Source organism: Urocampus carinirostris, chromosome 20 (assembly GCF_059441175.1).
Source record: "Urocampus carinirostris isolate Australia breed hairy pipefish chromosome 20, RoL_Ucar_1.0, whole genome shotgun sequence".
Taxonomy (NCBI): domain Eukaryota; kingdom Metazoa; phylum Chordata; class Actinopteri; order Syngnathiformes; family Syngnathidae; genus Urocampus; species Urocampus carinirostris.
The window spans coordinates 21,562,065-21,577,384 of NC_142368.1; the positions used below are offsets into that span (position 1 = coordinate 21,562,065).

At 38.3% G+C, this 15,320-nt stretch overlaps 2 pseudogenes; both read right to left on the reverse strand.

Moving 5' to 3' along the window:
• Window positions 1-9,417: 9,417 nt before the first annotated feature.
• On the reverse strand, window positions 9,418-10,666 carry LOC148346572 (cytochrome P450 2K1-like; annotated as a pseudogene).
• A 184-nt stretch (window positions 10,667-10,850) lies between these two features.
• Window positions 10,851-14,890, reverse strand: LOC148346573 (cytochrome P450 2K4-like; annotated as a pseudogene).
• Between the last annotated feature and the right edge of the window lie 430 nt (window positions 14,891-15,320).

Consider the following 15,320-nt stretch of genomic DNA (forward strand, 5'->3'; position numbering starts at 1 on the left):
TTTTGAACCGAAGGATATGACGTCGTTTGTCATTACTACGCATGTGCGAACTTTCAAACGTAAACGTATGTGTGACGTCATTGATACTTTCTGCGCATGCGCACGTTTTGAACAAAACCGGGTTGCACCACGAGAAACACGTGAGACGCTAGGACCTTTTGTATTCGTCTACCTCACTGCGCAGTGAATAAATTCTAAAACTACATTTTGCCTCTCTTATTGATCACTTGGGGTTAACCTACGAAAATATTAACCCTAACATTTTTGATGCCGAGACCCGGATGATACGTAGTATTTTGAAGTTGAAAACGAAAAAAAAAAAAACCAATCCAGTTTACCACGTGGTCTAGAACAAAGGAAACTTTTTTCTCGAGATCAACTTCGAACTCAGCGGCATCGTCAACGAACCAGGATGAAGTGGTCGGTAAGAGATGCATTTTAATATAAAAATTTGGAATAATTCTAAGAACGAAGCCATTTTTATAGAAAGATAAAATAGAATATGACCCAGAAGAGCGATCGTAGTGTTAGACGGGCGCCATATGTGGGCTTGAGAAGCCATTACAAACCTTAGCTAAGTAAATACCCATAAGGCATCAGAATAAAATACGAAGTATTTTAAATACTCAAACTTTTTGTTTGAGACGGAATGGATGATTGCCTCGGGACGGGAAATGTCAATGCTAACCCATGTTTGGGACGATATGGAAAAAAGAGAAAAAATAAAAATGTTAAAAAAAAAAAATACGGAGGAGGGGTACAGAAACGACCCCCCACTTTTTTCCATGGTTGCTTTGTCGGGGAACAAAGGACCAGATCCCTCTGTGGTCATATAAAATAAAGTTTAAGTAAACTGCATGGCTTAATTAAAAAGTGTACACGGTTTAAAATTAATTTTTTTGTGTGGGCCCACTCTGTCTTGTCAAATGTTTTATGTTTGTTCAATGTGTAAATGTTTGTAGTCTTTCCTGTATTCTTTTTTTTCTTGTTTTATGTTTGTTTGTACTGTTTTTTTAATCAGCCCACGTAACTGAAAAGAAAGAAAAATGGAAAAATACGAAGAAAAGTGCCGCAAACGAGAAAGCGCGCGCATTTTCAAAAGAAAAAAAAAAGGGAAGCGAAGCGCACATTGCAACGAGAGAAACGTCGTTTTTTAACAGTAAGACCGTTTAAAATATGTTGTTTTTGGGTGGAACCGAGAGAGCACTGCGTTAGGAATCGAAAACGTTCGTTTTTTGGGAAATCGGCGTTTGACGCTAAGGGTGTTCAACATAACGCCTGCGGGCTTAAGGGGTTCCAAAAAATATTTTTTTCGGTCCGAATTTTTTTTTGTTTTTTCAATTGGAAAACGATAAATTTAGGTGTGCTAAGTTTAGAAAACTTATGTTTGAGTTATTTTAGATGCGTTAAAAGAAGTTAATGCCAGAATAACACTTACCAAAGATACAATAACAAAAATAAAGATAGAATATTCCGGTTTTCAGTTCTAAATTAGAAAATTAAGGACTGCAAAGACGGGGGAAGTTATTGCCAAATTAATACAATAAAAAAAAAATTTTTTTTTATTCGATGAATTTTTTCTTTTTATAAAACCAGGGTTGTTGTTTTTTTGTTTTTCTCTTTTTAGTTAAAGGAAGAAAATGGGTCAGACCAATAGAGATAAAAGGTGTTTTGTACAAAATTATCGAAATAGAGCGAATAATTATTTTCAATGAATATGGAGAGAAAATTCATTGAGGGGAATAAAAATGATAAAATGACTCGTAGATCAATACACGTCATTTTTATCATTTAGGCTGGTAACCTGAAAAGGGTGTTAGAAAGGGCAGAAGAAAAAAGTGTTATGTAGGGAATGTATTGTTGGCAAAGCATGTAAGGAAGTTGTTAGATGGGGCGGCAGTGGCTCAGGAGGTAGAGGACTCGTCTTGGGATCAAGAGATCGCAGTTCGAATCCTGGCTCCTCCGTGTTACATGTCGAAATGTACTTGGGTAAGACACTGAACCCCTAATACCCCCAATAAGCAGGTTAGCGCCTTTCATGGCTGCACGGCCGCTATTGGGAAATGTGAAGCACAATGTAAAGCGCTTTGGGGAGTCTAGACTTGAAAAGAGCTTTATAAATGCATTTCATTTCATTAGATGGACAGTAAAAGTTCGAAGTTCTGAAGAAAGGTTTTAAAGGAAGTAGGCACGAAGATCAGATTGAAGGCTGAATTAGTTCACGAAAGGATGGAGACACAAGATGTGGACTGATCAGAGCGAGAAAAAAAGAAAGGATATTGCAAGTAGATAAGAGTTGGTAAAAGGAAGTGAAAAAAAAGGGTAAAGAAAGTGAATCGTTAAGGAAAAGAGCAAGTGGAATACAAGTAAGAGAAAGAAGGAATGTAAAAGGGAAAAGTTATTTAAAGAAAAAAAATAATTCGCTGAAAATTGGATATGAAAAACTTGAGACAAAAGTATGAAAAACATCACATTAGTGTTTTTGGAGTTCCTCATAGTCTTGAAAAACACTATATATATGCAAACCATTTATAATAAGAATATACCTTTACCGATATAGTTAGAAATGGGTTAACATATTGTGACTGACAATGAAAATTGGCATTACAATCCATCTACAAAGTAAGGTAAAGGAGCAGAGAAGGTAAGGTTATAGTTATAATTGATACAATATTTGCACAAAAAATTAATTGCATGTAAGACGTTACATGCAATTGAGGTTTGTGTAATATGCATTTGGTGAATAGTCATCATAATTTAAAGTTGTCAGCATTGTGCAAAACATGTGACAGTATTATTATAGATAAGCTATACAAATTAACGGAAAATATTTGAAGGATGAAAATCTATTTGAAGGCAAATGAACATAGATATGCTATCGAACACTACACTATTTCGTTGCCATAATGGGAATTATTATAGACTAGAATATTGTTGGGGAACTATCGTGAAAACACTGCAAAGTATCTAAGGTAAAGTTTGATTTTACAGTAAAAGTGTTGCACTAACAATGTTTTGAGTTCTAGAAGTTTGGTTCTTGTCTCATTTGGACTCAACAACTCGCTGAGGAGAAAATGGGAGGAAGAGCGATCAGCGAAAGGTAGCACTATTAACGATGATGAAGATATTACATGTGATGAGCAATGGTAAGTGAAAAATTTTTATGATATTAAAGGAATATGTCATCAATAAAGGTGTTACAGGTGAGAACCAGAAAAGTTTTGTGTTCATATTCGGCCGGTATGAACCATAACTATGACGCGTAGATCTCATCCCATCAGCTACACCGCTTGTCCTCAATGGGGTATCAAGAATGTTGGAGTCCATCACAGCGACCGTCGAGCAGCGATTGGAGGGCACCCTGAACTGGTTGCAAGCCAATTGCAGGGCACACAAAGATAGACAATTCACTAGCTTATTCACACGTAGGGAAGCTTTGGACCAGCCAGTCCACATGAAATGCATGTTTTTGAATGAGGTAAGTAATCCGGATAGCCGGACTGAAATAATGAGATCATGCAGGCTCCACACCAGAGCCCTGTGGCTGACTTGGAACACACACACCTGTTCCCAGGTCCTTAGTAATGCAGCACACGTGCTGGCCAATGCGCCACCGTGCTACACACACATATATTATATATATATGAAACAATTTTAATACTGAACTATCAATAATGATAATATAATAGGGATTTTGAATTCCCTGTACTAGCTTGTTAAAAGATTTATAGATCTTGGGAGAGATCTAATAACCCTGAAATTTAGTGATACGAAGATCGAACTTATGAATCGGTGACAACAGGGGTCAGCAATAAATGATTGGTGAAAAATTAATGCCATTGATTGCGAAAAACTAATGGAATGGTAGCTGTACGTACGTAGTGTGGTTGCACAGCAGCTTTTTATTGGTCGGGACAAAATCGGGCTTGTTGATTGGCTCGCGTTTTGCCTCAAGCACGTACGTCGTGGATGAACATACGCACACGTTGTACACCACTACTACTACGCTGTATTGATTGTAATCTTCGCACGGTTATGGGACCGAAGGAAAAAAAAATGGTTAGATTAGATTAGAGGGATCAGTTTGTTCGGCCATATTGACACGGCTAGTATGCCATTAAATTACTAATTAATGGCTAGAAATCCAATAAATACCCATTAATTGGCCTTGCCGAAAAAGAAAAAAAAAAACCAAAAAATTAATTTTAATTTTTTCGCACTTGGATATTGATTTTTTTCCAAAAATCAATTGCTGATGACCCCTGGGTGACAAATATAGTAGATATCTGCGTATTCTTTCAGTTTTGATCATCGAACTATTAATTTATTTTCTGCATTTGTTGATGGTAATTGTAAATAACAGGCTTGTCTTCTTTTTTTTCCACTTTTCTGCTTTCTGTGCTCTCTTTAACATCTTAGTAGTACATAATTGGTGACATCAATCATCAAACCAAATGAGCCGTAAAAGCAAGCTCTCTTTGATGCATTGAACAAGGAAAAAAGCCGTTTGTCTAATAAAAAGACTGACCTTCGCGCGACAAGAATTACCAACAACAATGACGTAATCTCGAAGCGATGAGATCTCGTTAGCTAAGATCGGCGTGCAGAGAAATAAAACTCGTATAACAAAAACTCGTACAGAAAATAACAAAATAACGATTAGGTTTTAATGCGATAAATCTTTGTTAAAGAGTAACTAAATGATAATGACAATTTAAGGGAAAAGGTTGCGTCCCCAGCATAAATGACGTGGGGAAATGAAAACAATGAGTGTTTAATACAAGATAACTATACAGAATAGTTTAAAAAGAATATTTGAGTAACCGAACTAATCACTTTTTGTTGAAGATGCGAATAGCAAAGGGTAATAACTTTAAGACATGTAGTTTTGCTCCTGATAAAGCAGGGACGAAAAAAGCAATGAAGATGAACGGAAAAAACGTCCATAATTTTAGTGTTCATCTTCTCGTTCGTAAATGGACAAATTCAAGAGGCGTAATATGTGAAGGTTATTTCCTTAGTTGTTCTCGTATTCAATAATAGATTACTCTGAATAGGTAATTCGAACCATTTCAAATCAAAATTTTGAAAGAAGTTTGTAAATGACGACAAATTAACACAAAAAGAATTGGAGACTAGAAATCATTTGGAAACTAGAAATCATAACGTAGCTGAAGCTATTTCAGTCACTAAATCTATTTTTTTTTTCTTTTAAACAGGAAAAAGAGAAACAAGTAGCAATAGTTGGACCAAATCGTTAATTTGTTTAGCTGTAATCACAAGGGATCTTGAAAGGATGCTTAGAACAAAGACTAGTGCGTAGAAACGAAGATTGTTGCGCAGAATAAAAGATAATGAATAAACAAAATAGATACACTCAACAAGATAATTCATAAGTGACGGGTATGTATTGCTCTATATTGAATCAATAACAAAAGATTGATTATGATTACAGAGAGAACAAAATACAATTAGAAAACTTATGACATTAAGTTCGATTTGGCATTTTTGAGAATTTTTTTTCAGACCTTTTGAGATTTTTGATATTTAGTGTGAGAATTTGGAATTTTGACAAATTTAGCCCAAAAGGAAATTGGGAGGACAATTGATTACACACTGAATTTTTTTAGAATGAGCGTTACAATTGACAAATGATAAACAAATGTGTAACAAATGCTGACTTTTGGTTGAGTTGAAAAGAAACTGTTTCTATGGAAGAGCATTTTTAGAACACAATGAGAAACTGATCAATCTGTAAGAGGGCCATAGGAAATAACGGATTAGTTGATTTCGAGACAATTCGGGCTAAATTAAGAATAATTGCATGGGAAATAAATCGATAGAAATTGATTAAACTAAGATAATGTCTACGAGTACTTAAATTTAGAGAAAAATTTAAGACATTGAATAATGCGGCCAATTTACTAAAAAATCCCACTACATAAACACAATGGAATTAGCGAGACTCTTAAGTGTCTGAATTCCACCAAAAGACTCTTTTTGAAAGTCCATTTACTCTTCAAAGGACATACCACCCTGTCAAAAAGAAATCATGGACAAAAATCATTTGCTGAAAGAGCCAAAGACATCAGTCATGCATTATCTGCGCCGCTTATCAACAGCGAGGCCAAGGGAGTGAGATGGAGCACATCCCAACTACGCTCAACAACGACATCATGGGAGTGTTGGGGGCACATCCCAGCTGCTTTTCAGACAGCTAACAGGAGATTCCTGCAGTCGTTACCAGTGGAATTGACAGAAAAGTCAATAAAGTCATTTTGTGTTTGACATGGACACATTTTTGAAAAACTATTTTTGATGGGCCAAAAGCAACATTCAACTGGTGAATGAAATGTGGAATAAGCAAATCAAAAGACTGAAAGACAACAACATTCAAGAACACGTCTGCTTGAAGTTTTATAGAGTCTTGTTAATACAAAGTGTAAATGTATTTGAGGAAGATTGATAAATTAATCTTGCAAATTTATAAATGTGTCTGATTTCACTCCTATTCAAAGATTGGGAACTTAGGTTTTAACTCAGGGGGGAAGAATTGAGACATTCAGTAAAAAATAAGTTAAAACCTCGTTTTTTCCGAAATTGATGAAAAATTGTCTTCTGAATATGCTCTCCATATAACGTTTTTTTGAGATTCAAATTACGAAATTTGGACGAATAGAAAAATATTACACAAAAGAAATGTTGTAATATAACAAATTTACAATGGTTATCAAATTGATCAACAAAAATCGATTTAAATAACCATTCACCATTAGAAAATCGCCCACATTGAGAATATTTTGGGATGGTATTTTTCATTTTTGGCAAAATCATTCACTTTGAGCGTGAATTACCTGCTTTCTTTGCAAAATACTGTTATTTTGAACAAATTTACTTACTGAAAAGATAATACATAGGTTATGATTTTTACAAAAGGCAAAACAAAGGGTGAATCATAACAATAGAAACGTCTTTTCTTGGGTTAAATTGATAATTTAACAATCTATCCTGGTCATCTGCCTCGAGGGGAATGGCCAACAGCAAAATAACACATTGAAAATCAAAAGAAAATGCAAATAAAAGGTGCATACAAATTTTTTTCTCAAATGTGATCAATCTACAAAAGAGAACACTCAAATCAAGGTAAATGATTCTGACAAGGATGATGGTTAGACTGATTCAGTGACTAGATTTAGTGAAAAAGCAAAATTTGAAATTTAGACCTGACAATTTAAAAAATAAATTGTTTATCTTCGAGTTAGCATTTTGGGATAGAACGCTCAAAATGGATAGGGCATCTTATAGTGGGGATTTTGATTTCACTTAAAATAAATATAAAGACAACTTGAGAAAATATACAAATCTATAAATGAATTTTTTTTAATTAGCTTTGAGCCATGAAGTCTCAAGAGGGGGGGGGAAGAAATAAGAATAGTACATTCTATTAATAAAAATTTTTTTAATTAAGTCCTGACTATCCTTTTTCCTATCTATAGCTTTCCCGGAATATTCAGTTCTATGATATTCATTATGCTTCTCTCATCCATACAGGGGATGGTGACCCCTGCTGAACAGATGACTGAGTTCTGTCTGCCCAGGGAGCTTCGAACCTAACTTTTCTTCCCAAGGGCAGCTGTCAGGACTCTGGGGAGTGTTCCAGCACTCGCGCCATCAACTGTGTCTCCACACACGTCCGCCTCGACGCAGGAGGCTGTTGTCATCTCAGGGAAGAAGCTAACTTGCCAGATCCGAAAAGAGGAGCAATCCAATGTGGACAACTGGATGGTGTCATCTCATCTACAAGCGACACATCATCACGCCAGGAGGTCATCACCATGACGACGGAACTCTGAGGACCCGGCGCTCAAAGGACAGAAGTAAATCCAGCCTGATGAGACAGCCCTGGTGGTCGCTCCGTTCCCCAGAATGCCCCCCGTGCCAAAGCCCCCCTTGGGTCCCATCCCCCTTCACAGTCCCCTCCAAGCAGGGTCCACCCGAGCGCCTGAGCCAGCAGGCCTTCGTCATCGAGTTCTTCGACGATAACCTTCGTAAGAAGCGCTCCCAGTCCTTCACTCATAACCCTGCACACGCCGAGTCCTACTCTGCCCTCAAGACCAAACTGGAGCGACGCAAAGGTGACGATCGCCCGGCGTCTATTCATGGCCACGTGGCCTCGACCCAGCAGGTCACCGTGCCGCTCAAAGGCCCCGGGGGCTATGGAGTCATCCAGAGATCTAGTTCTCTAAAATGGGAACATGCTGGTGCTGAGACCTCTCGCTCAACTTCAGCCATCTATGTTCGTCCTTTCGGCAGTGTCGGAAAGAAGTCCTACCGTTAAAGACCATATACATTTTGCTAGTAATAAAAGGTGTGGGGATCCTTATGGTGCCCATGCTGATGATAAACTGCATCAAAAGCTGCCAATAGTGCCCTAATCTATTCTTCCGAAAGAATAGGCATTATATTCTATAATGATATCTAGAGAAATGGTCGTAAAAGTACCAAAATGAGAATTCTAACAACTAAGGGAGGAAATAAGATAAGGTACAATTTCTTCTTGCGTAACGTTGAAAATTTTGGACTTTGCGGACTGCTTTGTTTTATTGGTATCAATTCCCATACACCATATTTAAATGGACTTAGACAACATTGTCTAAAAGAACTTATCCCTACCAACAAAGGGAAACCTCTCTATTGCACACGCGAACATCTGAGTGGGTAAGCTAATCGAGTCCCGCTCACCAAGTCATTCAGGCCCTGTGGAGACCAACGCACAGGCAGGGTTTTTTGTTTTGTGTTTTTGTATTATGGTTTTTGTTCGTTTTATCTGTGATTCTTATAGTTAACTATCGCACATTACTACAACGTTTTCTAGCATAAGAAACACTCTCGACCTCACGAAAATGAGGTGGGAGGAGGGGAATTTTTCTCCTTTACGAAGGTTTTTCGCCCCTCCACGAAACTACTAACCTGTTGTTTTTCTTAATGTGTTAACTTGAAAATCTCTGGTATTATCACTGATATCCTTCGAAATCCACAACAGGGGGGAAATGTCAAATCTAATCGTTTTTATTTAATTGTGTATTTCTCTGTCTTCTATGTTACAAATAATCCTGATGTGCTTGACTTATATTACAACTTGTTTTTCTGCTTTGTAACTATTTTTGAACCGAAGGATATGACGTCGTTTGTCATTACTACGCATGTGCGAACTTTCAAACGTAAACGTATGTGTGACGTCATTGATACTTTCTGCGCATGCGCACGTTTTGAACAAAACCGGGTTGCACCACGAGAAACACGTGAGACGCTAGGACCTTTTGTATTCGTCTACCTCACTGCGCAGTGAATAAATTCTAAAACTACATTTTGCCTCTCTTATTGATCACTTGGGGTTAACCTACGAAAATATTAACCCTAACAGACCCCTAGCATGAAACGAAAGTTCTGCAGCAGGGTCACAAAGAAGAGGAAGAGCTCCATCCAGGCCAGGCCCTCGTCCAAGCAAGCCTGGCGACCTGCCTCAAATATGTCCAAACAGCAGGTTAATTCTGTATCAGTCAGATACTGCAGAAGACAATACAATCTTCCCAATCCCGCACCTACTGAGAAGGCCATAAAAGGTGCCAGGCTTGAAGAACTTCCTTGTCCAGTAAGTGTTGAGGATGGAACAAGTTTGGCTTCCCCCACTCGCTCTTGTCATACAGGAAGGACGTCAGGAGGGGGACCACGGTTGTGCCCTTAAAATTGGTCAGGGGGTTAAAGGTAAACAAGTACAGTACAGTCGTACCTCTATATACAAGCACCCCTAGACACGAGAATTTGTTCAATCGACCAGGGGCGTGACTGTTCTTCTACAAACCACTATTCATGACGAAATGAAGAGACTTTTGGATATGCGACAAGTAGCTTGCAGGCGACACGAGAGCAGTAGCCGCAATCTATCTACAGGGACTTACAGTACAACTTAAGGCGCAAAAAGCAACAACTGGATGGATTTCAAGGGCAGCTTTGGCTGGTTTGAGAAATTTACGAGGAGGACTGGCTCTAACTCTGTGGTTTGTCATGAGAAAGTAGTGAATTCAGGTTAAAAAGCACCGAGGAGATTTTGTGGTGCTTTGATTCTTTCAATAAAAAGGAAAATTAAAACCAGTATGCTGTAGTTTTAGAAGGTTGCTTTTATGTACTAAGAAACCTCCACTTGTTAGTAACCGCCGACTCATGCTCATAATGAACTACAATTTTTTTTCGATGATATAGTCTTATTTATCATATTACTGTATTGTCATGTTTAACTACTATTATAGTATGTTTTAAGTGAGGAGAAAGACGTGTTTTATGGTTATTTAGGGTTAACCTTGATGCTTTTGGGAGGCCAGAAAGGATTAGTTTGTGGTAACAGTATTTGAATCACGAGCACAATCCTAGAGTGAATAAGGCTTGTATGTAGAGATACTACTGTATTGAGGTAAAGACAATTTATTTAAGAAATGTTGCCCACCTTATTGATGAAATAACCCTGGAAAGTGACATCCTTGCTGGTCCTCTGAGGGATCGACGTTGGAACGTTGTCTGTCGGCCTCAGAGTCTCGTGGGTGACGGGGTCAATGAACGGCAAGTTCTTACTGTCCTTTACCAGGACCTGACGTTCTTAGATCACCCGCATCTGCTTCACGTGGACCTTGTCCACCGGTTTGACACACTGTAATTCATTCTACAACGATCCCTGATGATTTAGGTATGTATTTGATCTATTCGGTTGAAAATAAAAATGCATATTTTAAATAGTGACTCATATCTTAAGACACGTTTTATTATAACTAAGGACGTACATAAATGACACAGTTATCTTAAGCCCTACCTTCTGTGATCTTCTTAACAAGAGCTCTTACTTTGAAAATGAAAACAGTTCAGGAGTAACAGCACATACTGGAAACTCTACCAACCAAAGCGGGAAAAATCCTACGCATGTTACCCGAACCCCAAAAAAAAAAAAACGGATTAAGATGGATATTTTAAAATAAGAACATGAAATGCAGTCATCTATTAAGTTTTACCTTAACTAGTTAGACATCAACAGTTTTAACATTAGGTTAATTGCATTTGATCGCAATCATTATGACTTATGGCTATTAACCTAATTTTCACACTTCAAATATTTTACAAAGATAAAGAGAGGTTGGCATGTGTGTCACTTTATAACTTAATCCAACCAAACTTAATTTCAGTGGTAGGCAACTGTTGTTACTTTGTATGTCGGGATATTTGCCCATGATGAGAAGTGTCCATCTAAGTATGAGGGATGCAGTATCTATGCCTGCAGCGAACAGGTTCCAGACTGTCTCCCTAAGGTTTGAATTGTGAAAGTGACCGATGTCCCCTGGGTCCTGCATACATAGAAGACCTGAAATTGGCTTTAATGGGGGAATACTCTTTTCGTAGAAGATACAGTGAATTGTAGTGGGACCTCCTCTTGATGCTGTCGGATCAGGAAGGCATCCACAAAGCCTGGGCTGCATTGCGGGTTGAGGGTCTCCTTCTGGATGAGTTCTATGGCCTTCTTCCGATTGGCCTCTGTATGACTGAGACACTCCTATCTTACCCCTGAGAACCACTTGACGAGCCACAGAAACATGTACTGGAAAGCAACACAATGCATTAATCTGGTCTGGATCTGTGCCAGTTATAATGGAAGGGAGGTTTCTGGCTACCTGGATGGACAGAGTACCCAAGAGTTGAAGGTTTCTGCTAATGCGCCACACCATGGCTGTGAAGGCAGGGTCTTGGTCCTGGTACCTGCTGCTGAACACCATCAAACAGAGGAGGGAGTTACATATGGGCATGTAACTCAAACAAACCTTTTTCTTGATAGAAGCATAAAAATAGTTTTAGCTATAACCTGTGAAACTCTTGAAGATTTCCAAGAGGTAATAACACTCCTCAATGATCTGGTCCAGGGACACTTTCTTTCTGGAAAGGTGTCGATGATGCAGTCACGCAGAGGGTATATGGCCCACTTTGGAATCCTCTGGAAGTCTTCTCGACTGAGAGTGCTGTTCTCGCCTTTGTCCAGGCTAATGGAACGACCGTTTCTTTCTAGGTTTCCTCTATTTCCTCCCCACGTACTAACGTAGAAGCCTGTGAGCCCATAATGATGTTCAAGTTCGGAAGCAACACACAGGTCCGAGCCGGCCGGGGGTATGTAGCAACAATGCTGTACGTTTGCTCGTCCACCGAAAGGAGGAAAAATAAAGCATACGTAGACATTTGTGCCTAAAACTCGTCATAAGTTTGTTTTTTGTCACTATATAAAATATAAAGAACGTTTTTTTCTGTTCGCGTCTTGCAAAACGCGCCATGCTCGCTATCATCTATGCAACTTATTTTCACGACCATAGGGCGCACCGTGTGAAAGGGCGCAGTCTCTGTAGCTGTTTTTTTTGTATTTAACACGACATAGGGCGCACTGCAAGGTAAGTTGTGAGTGCCCTCCATTGCAGCACGGCCGGGTTACAACAACACAGACAAGCATACAACTAGGGTTGCACGATTAACGTAGCAATGTGACGTAGTGCGGTCGTGAAACCACAAAGCACTGCGTTTTTTTCAAGGTTTTGTTGTGAGTGATGGAGTTTTGGCCAACCACAATTGTTACTTTTCGAGCTTTAAAAGCACCGGTCAATCAGAGGCAAATTTTAATAACAGCACCAACCAATAAAGGTGATTCAACGTTTGCAAGCACCACACTATGCCACACCCATCGTGTAAGCTCATTGAGTCGTCATGGGGGAATCCGTAAATATAGTCCTAGAGTCAACAAACGAGAAGGAATCAAAGCTTGCACCAAACAAGGGCGGTACATCACTTGTTTCGACCTATTTTGGTTTTGAGGAAGTAGAAGAAAAACACCCGCTGCAGAATTTGCTTTCACCTAAACGCTAGGTCCAGGGGAAACACAAGTAATTCGTACCAGCTGTCGTGATTGCCTAAGTGAATTCACCAGGGGCAATCGTTTGGCGCGCTGGAGCGCACTTCCTGATTGGCTGACGTTCTCCACTTAAGCGGTCTGCGTCCAGAGATGGACGTCCGGGTATACTCTTTGTATCCCTGAGTGCTTCGCCAGACTACAAGGTACCCACGACTCCTCTTGCCTGATTCATGCCTGTCTCTCGTTTTTGACCTATTTCCGTTCCACGTTTTGCGACCTACTCTCCCGCCCCGGCCATCGACTTACCTGCTAAGCTGCACCTTCCGTCTATCCGTCACAGAGCTGCCATTCCGCCCGAAGAGGCTGACGACCAACAAGCGCCGACGTCCCAAGCCAATTCCAACAACTCTTTCAAATAAAAACTCTGAAACTAACGCTATTGGATCCGAGAGACCGTTCTGGTTCATGACACCAGCACCTTAAAAAATTATCACAAATTACAATACATGTGACTGCGCATGTCTCAAACCGGCAGTGGTGGACATGTTTTTTTTCTAGCTAAAAATGTCTAATAGTGTCCAACCCCAAAACTGCATTATCGTTTAGAGGTACCACTGTTATTTATGAAAGTTAATAAGTGAAATGTTATCCTAAGAGTAATAAATAGTTGTAGCAGTAGTGTTAATATGTTAGCATCAAAGGTGGGTTTGAATTAATACTAAACTATGGTTTTTGCACTGATGAACATGCAGCAGTAGCACATAGAAAATGTTATATTACATTAATTGCAGACATGTCGCGTATTCAGCTTTAAAAGTCTGTGGATTATTTTTTGTGTGCAATTTTTACCTTTTATAGTGTGCAAATGTTCTTACATTTTTTAAATATATATATATTTTTTTTTCAAATATTGTTTATGTTAGATGTTCACTTAGTTTAGTGTGGACTATTTTAGTGTGCCATGTTTACCTTTTTGTGGTGGATTTGGATACATATTTGAATACCTTTCTTGCACTGATAAACATGCTGCAGTCGCACCTAGTAAATTTCATATTATACTAATTGCAGACATGTCACGTTTACAGCCTTAAAGGTATGTGAATTATTTTAAGCGTGCAATGTTTGCCTTTTTATAGTAAATGGTAAATGGTGTGCATAGTGTGCACAATTTCGTTTTGTTGTTTTTGTTGTTGTTTATTTTTTTGGTGTGGGTTATTTTAAGTGTCTACATTTTTTCTTGTATCCTGTGCAAATGTTCTTGATTTTCATTATTTCATTTTTTAAATTGTTATTTATGTTAGCGTTTGTTTTTGTTTGGTGATGACAACATGTCAAAATAAATAATTGGAATGTTATTTTGTGGTGTTTTATTTCAAAAATTGTCTTGACCACTATTTCATCGATTGAAGTGCTATCTAGTGTATTTCATAGGTGAGTAGGTACTTCTATTGATAGAGGAATTGAAAAGTAAAAAATGGTCAACAGAAAGTAACCCCAACAAAGCTCGCCAGAAAATGGTGCTGTTTTCTCTAGGTTTAGCATTTAATATGGTTGAATATTAACAAAAACAAAACTAGCATAGAAAATGTTGCTAAGAAAAAAATCGAAAATCGCATCAAAATCGCAATACTGGTCTGAAACATCACAATTGTTTTTTTTTTCTAAATCGTGCAGCCGTACATACAACCATGAAATAAATGATCTGCCACAATGAGTGGCAAACAGGGTACTCTTTTGTTTTAATCATCATGGAGAAATCGTGGGCACCAGACACTAGCCAGATACTGCGAAAACCTAGGGATCTTTGTATTTTATATGGCTTAAGTAGAGCTTTGAATTAGTCAAAAAGTGGTAAGAAATTTTCTTACAATACATGCTAATTATTTTGACAATAGCCTCACCAGCCAGTGGTTCAGGCAAAATGCTTATTTGGACTTTGACGCCACCATCTAGTGGAGTCATTCTTATTTTCCATACAATTGACAAAATGGCACTGTTGATAAAAATACCCAAACCCCAGAAACTGAAGCCAAATATAACAGGTTTATGATCAAAGACTATAATTTATGATGGAAGTCTATGTCCAAATTATGTACATAGTATGTTTTGGGTATAGTATGTAGTTGGCTCTCAAATGCAATAACACGTAAATCACAGCACATCACCATTTTGAACATCTCCATGTTTTTACAACCGAGGGGAAATTTGAACAACCAAGGTTTACTCTCAATGCGCTCATTTTGTACCAAAAAAACGAAACAAAACATGAAAATGTACACATGTGCCTGCATGCCACGAGGCTTAAAAACATGAATTATCACATGGTGGATTAAATACAACTACATGAATAAAATGATTAAGATAATAAATAGATTATTAAAACAATCAGAAT